The 12464-nt window shown below is 40.1% G+C and overlaps 1 long non-coding RNA gene across 2 annotated transcripts; it reads left to right on the forward strand.

Annotated features, from left to right (window-relative positions):
• Positions 1-592: 592 nt before the first annotated feature.
• Positions 593-12346, forward strand: LOC138975139 (uncharacterized). Of its 2 annotated transcripts, none has more exons than XR_011458521.1 (6): positions 593-747; positions 2315-2417; positions 6759-6882; positions 7698-7809; positions 8914-9027; positions 9553-12346. It is a non-coding gene; the product is annotated as an uncharacterized lncRNA (long non-coding RNA). The 2 variants fall into 2 exon arrangements; XR_011458522.1 differs by lacking the exon at positions 593-747 and adding an exon at positions 1533-1718.
• The last annotated feature ends 118 nt before the right edge of the window (positions 12347-12464 follow it).

Raw genomic sequence — 12464 nt, forward strand, 5'->3', positions numbered from 1 at the left:
AATGAATTGTTGGTTCACATACAAAATGCATAATACTAAAGAATACATTCTATGCACATAGAAAGCATTCTATGCAAAGAATGCTTTCTGTGGGCAGATAATGCATTCTAGATCTATGCACAAAGAAAGCTATTTTATGCGTATAGAATGCATTCTCTATGCATAGAACACATTACATGCATAGAATGCACAATATAGAATTAATAAACACATGGTGCCCCGTACTCAGTTGCTTTTCCTAATACATAAAACAGTGTCACTAAGAAATTAACAAGGAGAAAAAGAAAGAAAACGGTCATAATTCCTTTTGTGTTATCTTTTGGTGCATGGGTTCATGGGGGGTTCAAATCCTGTAACCGACAGGTTCACAGTGTACCGCGACATTGCTTCGACCACCAAATGATGCTTACATACGATTGCATTGGCGTGCTCTCTCTCTCTCTCTCTCTCTCTCTCTCTCTCTCTCTCTCTCTCTCTCTCTCTCTCTCTCTCTCTCTCTCTCTCTCTCTCTCTCTTCTAAATCATTTCACAATGCTGTGTACAGTTACTGTGTGTGTGTGTGTGTATGTGTATGTGTGTGTGTGTGTGTGTATCACAATATAATGGCTTGACAGCTGTTCAGGTTGCCTGTTTAATTTCTGCGCAGATTCTACACACACCCCACAGCCGGCACCTCGATGAGGACTGACGATGGACTTGTGATGGCTTTATGCCCTGCTGCACGAAGAACATCATAGTTCAATAATGGTTGGGTGGTTGTTTTCTCAGAAAGGTTTCAATTGATACACTCCCCCTTTTTTTCTTCTTTTTCTTTGTGTTTCTCTCCCTATCGTTTTGTATCCTTAGCGGATTATGACTTTATTCGGTTATTCTGCAGAAAAACAGAAATGCCGCTGCAGAAGAAAATTGTTTTTCTGCAGCAACTTTGAATAATGTCATCATCCGCAGAAGCATTGTTTTTTTCTGCTAAGGATTTGTTTTGTCTTTCATATCGTATGTCACTAGCATCATAGTTGCATATTTTACATTTGGGAACTTTCAAAACTGATCCGGCGAAAGTATACGAAATTTGCGTGTGGAGTTCCTGGCCCGATCTAAAAAGAACGAAAATTTAATATTTGAAATAAAAGTATAGTTTGGAGGGGGAAAAAAGGTAACAAAATAATTTGATAAAGGCTGTATGCATGGTCAGTTTTACTTGCTTACCAATAGCCATATCATCTCACTTTAAACATACGAATCCTGGGACTGTCTGTTACATGTTTTCACACACACAAAATTCATAGGGAGAAAAATGAAGGGGAGGGGGGGTGGGGGGATAACAGTGAGGATGTACTGATCGGACCGTGCGTGGCCGATAAAAGGTCAGAGTAGAGCAACGCCCCATTGCCTCGCGCGCGGCTTCAGTAGCTGGCAGTCAAGGACCCACAGCAATTCCTATACACAGAAAGCACACCACCTACTCGCCGTGTACCAATAAAAGTTGTTTCATTTTTTTGCATCAAGCTGAACCAAGCGACCCTAATGTAATCATAGCAGAAGACATGTGATCGAAAATGTGTCATGTGACTTAGCAGCTGACAAGTCTGTCAAGAAAAGAAGCGTTCGTTGCGATTCGTAATGGCGACATTCGAGCGAAGTTCCTGTTCCTATTGAGCAGTTTTTCTTCTTTCATAATAATGGCTTTACTGGTTACAAGAGAGCACCGAGTCATTGCAGTATGTATATATATATCTTGATCAAGTTGATGTCTTTTGTGCAGTACGCTTTATTTAGTTGTTGCTGGTCTGCGTTTGTGTTTTCCACAGGCACATGATCATCTTGATCTTGTGTCAGTTTGCATGCGCAGCCCGCTAAACACACCGCAAACCCCCCCTCCCTGTACGTTGGTCCAAGCGAAGTTCAGTTGTATGATTCACTCTTTGATTTGATTTGTTCTGCTGCATTAGCATTGCTTCGACAACGTAACCGTTCGCAGCTGTTGTTGTTTGTTGTTGCTGCTGTGTATGCAGATATGCAGCCTGGCTGTTGGAACTGTTCTTTCTCTGCAGAATCTTCACTTTGATGAAGGCGGCAGTCTGAAGAAAGAAGAAGAAGGTGTTTTGGCAGTTTTTCTTTAGGAATTCGTTTTTGTTAAGTTTGTTGTATACGTACAGATTTCTAACTGTGTGCAGTTTTGATTAACAGTTATATTTGATATAATTACTACTTTAAAACACTCTTTTAGTTTAGATTTTTAATCTTTATTCTATTGTAGAAAGAGACTGAGGAGGAGGAAGAAGATCATTACCTTAGTTTGATTGTTATTTTGCAGGTTGTGAAACTGCAAAACAAGTAGGAATGATTGGGAGACTTCCAAGGGTGTAAAGCAAATGTCATGGAACAATTTGCACTCTTCTGTTTGACAGTGAACATATGTGAGTATTTCAGTTTTCACTCTCTTGTAAATCACTTGAGAGACCAATATAATATTTTACACGGGAAAGGATAATCCTTCCAGGAAATATACCAACCTCAACGACCTGGCTGCTCTTTCTATGTGTAAAATGTTTAAAAAAAATATGAGATAATTTTGCATTCTGACACAGGTGTAACAAAAACCAATTGTGCACAGAAAGGAGCCTGGTTCAATTACAGCAGCACATACAATTGTAGGATGCAGTATAACTTCTTCTTCTGCGTTCGTGGGCTGAAACTCCCATGTACACTCGTGTTTTTTGCACGAGTGGAATTTTACGTGTATGACCGTTTTTACCCCGCCATTAAGGCAGTCATACGCCGCTTTCGGAGGAAGCATGCTGGATATTTTCGTGTTTCTATAACCCACCGAACTCTGACATGGATTACAGGATCTTTTCCGTGCGCACTTGGTCTTGTGCTTGCGTGTACACACGAAGGGGGATAAGCCACTAGCAGGTCTGCACATAAGTTTACCTGGGAGATCGGAAAAATCTCCACACTTAACCCACCAGGCGGCCGCGACCGGGATTCGAACCCTCGACCTTCTGATTAAGAGGCCGACATCTTACCACCACGCCACAGCGCCCGTCAGTATAACAATTATCATGTAACAGGTTCAGCAGATGTTTTGTGATTTACGAGAGTGTTTAAAGAAAGGGAAGGACAGTCGATCTTCAACAAGTTTGAACTACATTTGGCTTACGATTTGATCTGCGATCAGCTCCTGATTGGATCGCGGGAATAAATCTCACGATTGAATCGCCCGTGTGACACCAACTTAAGTTTTCTTGCAGATCTGTGGTTTGTAATTCATGTAGTGAAATCAACTAGTGTCAGTGCAGGGATGTTGCTACAAATTCATACCAAAAGGACAAAATAATGTCCTAGATATATATTCAGCATCAAAAGGACATTTGACCGCTTTCAGAAATTTCAATAGGACGTCAGGATTTTTTCATTTTCAAGAATGACACTCGCCGTGTTTCCCCCTGTTTTTGACCCTAATGTAGCACAGGATGCCGTTGAATAGTCAAATGTGTTCAGCTTTTGTTGAACTTTGGCAGGCTTTAGATTTTTTTTGGTGGCATAACTCAGTGCGCTTCGTCAAAATGTCTCAAACTGAAAGCAGAAGCAAGACTTAGTCAGTTGGAGTTGTCTCCCATACTCCTAACTTTAATGTGCTGCAGACGGGTGTCACCCAAACGCAAGATCCGCACTGCACAACTTCAGTGCACCTGTATGCGAGAGTGCTTGGTCGCTTTGGTCGCTTTTTGAAAATGTGTATCTTGAAAGGAACATTAACGAATATCGCGCTGTCCGAAGGAATTGATTTCTTATCGGACAATGCCAGCGCTTAGTTCAAAACCGTAGGACATCTGACCGCCATGCGGCTATGTGAATCGGACATTTGAGCCTCTAAATCGGTCTATGTCCGATGTCCGACGCCTAACGACATCCCTGCAGTGGAAGATTTGTCCAGTCTTTTCAGCCAATGAAGCACCATACATTTTATGCCGACAGAAGTCTTTTTGGGACAACATGATGATTGACTTCATTTATGTGCCAAAAGGCAAAGATATCGACAAGAATGAATGCTTTTGACATTAAATGAAACATTTATAGACAGTTTCCAACTCACCAGAGCTGCCAAAGAGCCTTCACTTGTGCAAAATGATGATTGTAATCAGACGGGTATCAGAAACAATCTCTTGGTAACCTGCACATCTCCCTCCATGGCGACGTGACAGCGCGCATTTGTTTGTTTATCGCGTAACAACACAGTTCAACTTTGTGTATAAAATATCATCAATGTGTGGCGTGTAATCTCCGAATCAGTGCGTTCCCAGGGTAATTCAGTGTGAGTGGAGGTAGCCTGCGCATCATGTGTGACGGCATGAACAAATTTGATAGCAATATTTTATACGGGAAGTAAATTTAATTGATTCTGGCTCAGTCTTATAGATTTTGAATGCAGTGTTTTGGTCGTGTATATGTTTTCTACTTTGAAGCTCATTTGGAGCGTTACGCTGATCAAAGTTAGGTACTCAAAGTGTGACATCAGTCCTATGCAGGTTACGCCTTGAAACACACTCGCATTTCACAAAGACACTAATAAATGGCAACATTTCTGTTTTATTAGATAATATTTAAACAATAAGAACATAGATACGATTGTTATTAACAACATAAAACGTGAGGTAAGTCGGCAAAGACACTCCTAGTGTTCTTTTCCATTTTGGGTCGCCACATTTGCTACCATTTTCACAATAAATTTTAATATTACCATATGAGTTGTTCTTTGCTACTGGTCACAAGTGGGGGTCAGCTCACACGGACGCATTTTTCAATACATTCTAGGGGAGAAACTGGTCACAAAGCACCCAGTACATGACAGAGAGATAGGAGAATCGGCACAATCAAGAAAATACCAAATTCATTCAATAAATATGGAAATATTAAGATTTACTGTGAAAATGCTAGCAAAAATGGCGTCCAAAAACGGGAACGCACACTTGGTGCGTCTTTGAAGACTTACCTCCCGTTCTGTGTTGTTGATAATAGTCGTGTTTGTGCTGTTTTTGTTTAAATAGTATCTTATAAAACGGATGCAGTCCTTGAAATGTTGCAAATTATTGTTGTCTTTGTGAAATGCGAGAGTGTTCTGAGGCGTAATCTGCATACGGCTGATGTCCCACATAGGGTACCCCACTTCGATCAGCGTTTCACTCCAAATGTGCTTCATAGTAGAAAAGCAGATACACTTCCAAAACACTGCATAACAGATCTACAAGACTGAGCCAGAATCATTGAAATTTACTTCCTGTATAAAATATTGCAATTAAATTTGCTCACGCGGTCCCACATGCAACGCAGGTTACCTTCGCCTTCGATTCAAAGTAACTCCACGCTAACTGAATTACCATCGAAACGCAGATAATGAACTGATTCGGAGATTACACGCCACACATTTATGATATTTTACACACAATTTTCAACTGTGTTGTTTCGCGATAAACAGCCATAAACAAACAAATGTGGCGCCGTCACGTCGCTTCCGAAGGAGAAACGCAGCTGGTTACCAAGAGATTGTTTCCGATACATGTACCTGTCGGATTAAAATCATTGTTTTTCACGAATGAAGGCTCTTTGGCAGATCTGGTGAGTTGGAAACTGTCTATGAATGTTTCATTTAATGTCAAATGCGTACATTCTTGTCGATATTGTTACCTTTGGGCTCATAAATGAAGTCAATGGTCGTGTTTTCCAAAAGTGACTTTTGTCAGCATAGAACTTACTGTGCTTTGATCATTGACTGAGAAGAATCTTCCGATGACACTAGTTCATTTCACTACGCGACTGCAGATCTGCAAGGAAACTTATGGCAGGGGAAATAAGCTTAACTGAAGACGAATAAGCGGAGTAACTGTTCTTCAACGGATTGCTCTCACTGATCTAAATATTTAGATCTTGTCGTCTGCTAGTAAGTAGTCTTCGGTCGTCTGAAAGTCACATCTATTTCGACTGTATGCATCGATCCGTGTTGTGAAATGTTGATCTGTCATGATTTGGCAACATAACTTCGCTACATGTGCTTCGAGTGTATCTCCCCGTTAACCATTTGAAAACGTCTTTTAACAAGACCATGTTTCGACAGCCCAGACGGGGAGGATCCTCGATAGCTCACAGGGTATATAATGTTTTCCGCTGTTTTTTTAAAGAATCCTTTCAAATTTACTATTCCAAAAGTAGATCTACCTTATGACATGACTCGAGTGGCAAAGAACATTCTCTGCAATTCCTGTCTCAGTCCGTGCAGTCGTTTCGGGTCCTATCGTCATCATACAAACATACACACAGACACACAAGAACCAGCTTTAAAAGTTAGATTATTTAAGAACCATGTGAACCAGTGATTTTTTCTTATGTACATCAGATACTTCTGCTTCTGCAGTATTTCTGCTTTCTGAAAAGCTATATTTCAAAAACAAAACTAAAGATTTGAATTTTGACCACTTTTCCCCCTTTCTGTCAGTAGTACTGAAGAACAACTCGCATGTATTGAATGATCGTAGTATTTTCTTTGATTGTGGTGATTTTACTATCTCTCTTTTATGTAGTGGGTGCTTTGTGACCAGTTTCTCCCCTGGACTGTATTGAAATATGTGCATGTTTGTGTGAGCAGCATGACCCCCACTTGTCACCAGTAGCAAAGAACAACCTCATTATTATGCAATAGCAGATATTTTGTACAAATATTTGCTCTTCTTTTTAATAGATTTACTTTAAATATTTTTCAGAGTTCTAAATGGTTGGCTACACTGTAGCAGTGACTGTTGGGTGAAGGATCAACTTCAGCTCATTTTCTGACCTCATGGATGATCAACATGTATGCAGATTCTGCTGATCGCCTGAGCTTCCTGGGTGTGTACATATTTGTATCTATATTATTAAAAGGCCCACTTTTGATCGCCTGAAAGTTTGTATGACACATGCAGTTCCTATACCCTCCAAGGATTGTTTAAACTAGAACGCAATACTAACTCTGGTTTAAGTTTAAGTTTAAGCCATGAAGCTCAAACTGCTTTCTTTCGCTTATGCCTCTTTGCTGATTTGTTTGCATTTTGGCATAAATTTAGACACATTTACGGCAAATCAGTAAGCTAAAATCCAGAAGAATCTGTCAAGAAACGCCTTAGCGAAAAGCATGCAAGTGCTTTACATAGGGCCACATTCAGAGACTGTAGAGTACACAGAGACCATTCATACTTCTTTGCGCCAAGGTAGGACTGGCTATGGTTTTATCACGGCTTTGTCAACATATTGTCATTTCTGTCCGGCCAACAGTGCTGCAAAGATTCATTGGATTGAAAAATGTGTCCGTTATCGTTTGTGAAATTTTTTTTTTAATTAAAAGACCTGGAAAAAAGCCCCAGAACAGATTATATAATAATTGATTTTAAATTTTCGTTTCAAATCAGTGTCTTTTCACAAACTAGCCTTTGTTATTTTGAATGCATAGTTCAGTCTTAGAGTGAGAGAATGTGTGAGGCATAAATTGCTTTTGACAACAACAAAAGTTCCCGTTGAATCGAGAAGCTCCCCCAAAATCATTTTTATTACACATGCCTATTATAAGCCAGCATAGTGCAAGCAGATTTATTTGTGCATGTGCTTGTATGTACAAAGACAGATCATTTGTACAAGTGTTGGCTCTTCATTTTTAATTATTTTTTCAGGATCCTTAGTTGGGGGTTCCACGGTATCTGTGACTTTTGGGCAACATATCAAGTTCTGGTGGTTTTTTGACCTAATGGATCAACATGTGTGCAGACCTGCTGAGTACTTGAGGTAAATTGGTGCAATTAGATATATTGTTCTGCCTACCTGAGAGATACCACCCATGTGATAAATGAACCATCTCTTCACAGGCGTGTCTATCATGTAAATGAGGTTGGTTTAAACAACATGCCTGACAGGGATGTCATTTTCCACTGCTTATGCAAAATCTCCGAGACAAACTTCATTCTCATGGCAAGCCCAAAAGTGTTGCAAGAATGACTTAGCATCTGTGACTTTGTAATCATGAGCAGTGGAATATGAGGTCCCTGCCAGACTAGCTTGACATGACCTCAATGATATTCCCACATGTGGGTGTATGGTTTAGTTATTACATGGGTTATCTCTCCGGTACATAGGATGAAAACAGAATACTACATGGCTTGCTGTGTGGCACCAGATTTACACTTATTGCTTTTCAAATGTTGAAATATTCACTTTTACTTTTGTAAACCTGGTAACACACAGTAGGCCATGTAGTGTTCTCTATTTGTATCATTGAAACGCTTCTGTCCGTCAATCACACTTTAAATTGCCTTACATTTTGGATGACATATATGCCACCCCTTTGGTATTCCTCTAATAGTTTTAGCTAAATAGAAAACTTAGTTTCAGCTAATCGCTATGGAGTATTCTTTCTTTCTTTATTTGGTGTTTAACGTCGTTTTCAACCATTCAAGGTTATATCGCGACGGGGAAAGGGGGGAGATGGGATAGGGGAAAGGGGGGAGATGGGATAGAGCCACTTGTTAATTGTTTCTTGTTCACAAAAGCACTAATCAAAAAATTGCTCCAGGGGCTTGCAACGTAGTACAATATATGACCTTACTGGGAGATTGCAAGTTTCCAGTACAAAGGACTTAACATTTCTTAAAAACTGCTTGACTAAAATCTTTACAAACATGGACTATATTCTTTACAAGAAACACTTAACAAGGGTAAAAGGAGAAACAGAACCGTTAGTCGCCTCTTACGACATGCTGGCAAGCATCGGGTAAATTGTTTCTCGTCCCAACCAATATGGGACTCCCCCTAACCCGCGGGGGGTGCTATGGAGTATGCAAACACTGGAATTATATGCGATGAAACACTCAAGCTGCTTTCTCTTGCTTATAGCTGAGAGCAGCACTGCAGCAGTGACTGTCGGGTGGAGGATCCAGTTCTGCCTGTTTCCGACATAATGGATCAACGTACATGAGTGCAGACCTGCTGAGCACCTTATCTTCTTGGGTGTGTATAGATGTATATACATTTATTGTATTAATAAATTGTCACACACACACACAGATATACTGATAAACACATTCACGCCTGCACACATGCAAGCACAAACACACGCACCAGCACGTTTCAAACGCCCACCACCGTCTCAGTCGGTGCAGCTGTTTCGGAGCCCTTAGTTTTATAAGTTAGATATGCACTGAAAGCCACAGCACTTTTAAGTTAGCTTTCATTATCATTCTCTTAACTCATTGTCTCCCAGGTACGGATATATTCGTACCCACTCATATGGCTCAATCTGACCTGGTACAGATATATTTGTACACACAGTCACTTCCTGTAATGTCGATCTAACGCCTGCATTCCAGCACAGTTCCTACACAGTTACCACAATTCTGAGTGACCTGCTGCAGCACAGCTGGTCTCGGCTAAAGATAACTTGGTCAACATAGGTGGGGTAGAAAGTGTTAAAGTATGGCCCTATTTGCTTCAGTTAGCATGCTTTCTCATAGTCATACTGCTGTGTCATTGCAGGTTTCATTCCATGCTCTGGTGTGGGTGTCATATGCAAGAGAGCCTCCTGTTGACTTCCCGGCAGATATGTGCATGGTGAAGGACCTTGATACCACTTACAGACGTCAAAGCAGATGCCATTAGAGAACAACCAGAACTGTTCAGCGGGTGCCATCGGCGAGCATGAATACAAGTTACAGAACAGGAAAGCATATATATGTCACTGGCTAAGGGAACCGGACATCAGCTACTATAAACTTAATCAGATGCCTGTAGCAAATAATCTGGACACCAATCACAAATCAAACAGATGTGGAGGACAGAGAACATTGCATTTGATTATTGCCATATATGATTGTAACCCTGTTTGGAAAAAAGGGACATAAGCCACACTATATACTTTCTGGTTGCATGCTGAATACTCTCCATTGAACATTTAGTGAGTTTTGACTCACCTGGGCCAGAATGTATGTGTCGAGGATAGAGAACTGATAAGTCTCTTATCCCGGGGTTAGTTCAAAAACAACATGGCGGCGGTCGCACTTCAAGTGCTAAGAAACCGTGTTTTCACACACAGGAATAACCTGTTTGATGTATGTGTTAAAAACTTTTCGGTTTTGCCGCGCTGATTAGTGTGACCACTGCCGGTGTTAAAAACGAATTTGAACCCAGCCCCTCCCTTTCCCTCCAACTTACTTCACTTGAATCCTAGAACAAATGTCCTTGTTGGACCGCATTTTGCCTTACCTAATGTGAATTTGCACAAGAAAACAACAACGCGAAGAAAACAATGGCACGAGAACAAGACCGGAACCCAGTTCAAAGAAACATTTCGTCACGCTTTTCATGACGTCAACGTCTACATTGATCATTTAGAACAGAGCGACGTCACCTTTCGAACGCGGATTCCTGAATTTAGAACAACCTTGACATTCTATCATGCGCAGAGATTCGGAAATCCCCATGCCAAAAATAGATTGAGGGGAATGCTCGGGTTAGTTATCTTTTCTGTAGTCTCGACTCATGCATTGCGCTAAAGTATCGATGATATCCTGGGGATAGATAGACCGAGCTAAGCTTTTATCCCGGGTTAAGATAGACCTGGACACATACATTCCGGCCCTGGTGACTAATCAGGCTGACTTACAATGGGTAGACAGAATTGAAAGTTGTTGTTTGGTTGGATGGTTTTCAAGGTAGAATTTACAAAGTTAACACACTGCTATGGTTTGATCAATTTCAAACATGACCACATGTGGCATTTTTTCAAAATCACATTTTTGACAAATATCGAGGATGTGTTGCAAAAGCATGTGTTCATATTTTTCTGAAATGTTTTTAAAGCTAGATCTTTGATACTTCACAGGCTATTGAAGTTGGATGACCTCTAGATGTGACCCATGTCAAGTTGACCCTCATAAACTTTTAAGTTCACAGAGGGGTTGAGTTCTTTAAAAAAAAAAAAATAATAAGATCTTTGTAACTAAATAACTTTTTCTATGTAAAGTCACACACATACAGGGTTGGATGACATCAAGTCAGCTTGATATATTGCATTAATCAATTTCAAGGTCAGATTGGGGTAGAGTTCTGGTCAATAATAGGGACAATTATTGTCTCACTTGATTGTTCAGAGTTAGGTTCTTGTCCAGATGCAGGTTACAGGTTTTTTTCATGTACTGATGTTATCATGTAGGCATGGTCACTTTCAAAGCTAATCATAGAAATTAACTTGGCTGAAGGGGAGATAATTTTGATAAAATATGTGTTGTGCTAAAGATGAATTCCCACAAAGAAGAGTGCTATAATAATTAAATCTCTTTTGTGCATTTTATTGACTCACATGCGTAGCAAAAGTGAGTCTATGTACTCACCCGAGTCGTCCGTCCGTCCGGAAAACTTTAACGTTGGATATTTCTTGGACACTATTCAGTCTATCAGTACCAAATTTGGCAAGATGGTGTATGATGACAAGGCCCCAAAAAACATACATAGCATCTTGACCTTGCTTCAAGGTCAAGGTCGCAGGGGCCATAAATGTTGCCTAAAAAACAGCTATTTTTCCCATTTTTCCCATTTTCTCTGAAGTTTTTGAGATTGAATACCTCACCTATATATGATATATAGGGCAAAGTAAGCCCCATCTTTTGATACCAGTTTGGTTTACCTTGCTTCAAGGTCAAGGTCACAGGAGCTCTTCAAAGTTGGATTGTATACATATTTTGAAGTGACCTTGACCCTGAACTATGGAAGATAACTGTTTCAAACTTAAAAATTATGTGGGGCACATGTTATGCTTTCATCATGAGACACATTTGGTCACATATGATCAAGGTCAAGGTCACTTTGACCCTTATGAAATGTGACCAAAATAAGGTAGTGAACCACTAAAAGTGACCATATCTCATGGTAGAAAGAGCCAATAAGCACCATTGTACTTCCTATGTCTTGAATTAACAGCTTTGTGTTGCATGACCTTGGATGACCTTGACCTTGGGTCAAGGTCACATGTATTTTGGTAGGAAAAATGTGTAAAGCATGTGAGTCGTATGGGCTTTGCCCTTCTTGTTGTTACTTGTTCTGGTTATAAACAGGGTGATAAAAAATTGCATTAAAACTGTTTCTGCATTGGGACATTTACCAAAAATCAACAGCTTGGTTACTCACTGTGCAAGATGGACACCTTTTTTAGAATTATTATTTAATTGACAAATTGTGTCTTTTACATGTGAGTGGATATTTAGAAATGTTGTTACATAATTTTGATTATTAATGCTCGGCCGAAAAATTAAAATAAACATGTGATGAACCTTTACTTTCTTGCCAAATGTGACAGAGTGACTGCAGCCACTGGCCTGATCATGCACGCACACATTCAATTCACACAAAACAATTGATTCAGCAAAAATTAGGGTCACAATTACGTCCCGTTA

This window comes from Littorina saxatilis, linkage group LG9 (assembly GCF_037325665.1).
Source record: "Littorina saxatilis isolate snail1 linkage group LG9, US_GU_Lsax_2.0, whole genome shotgun sequence".
Lineage (NCBI taxonomy): Eukaryota > Metazoa > Mollusca > Gastropoda > Littorinimorpha > Littorinidae > Littorina > Littorina saxatilis.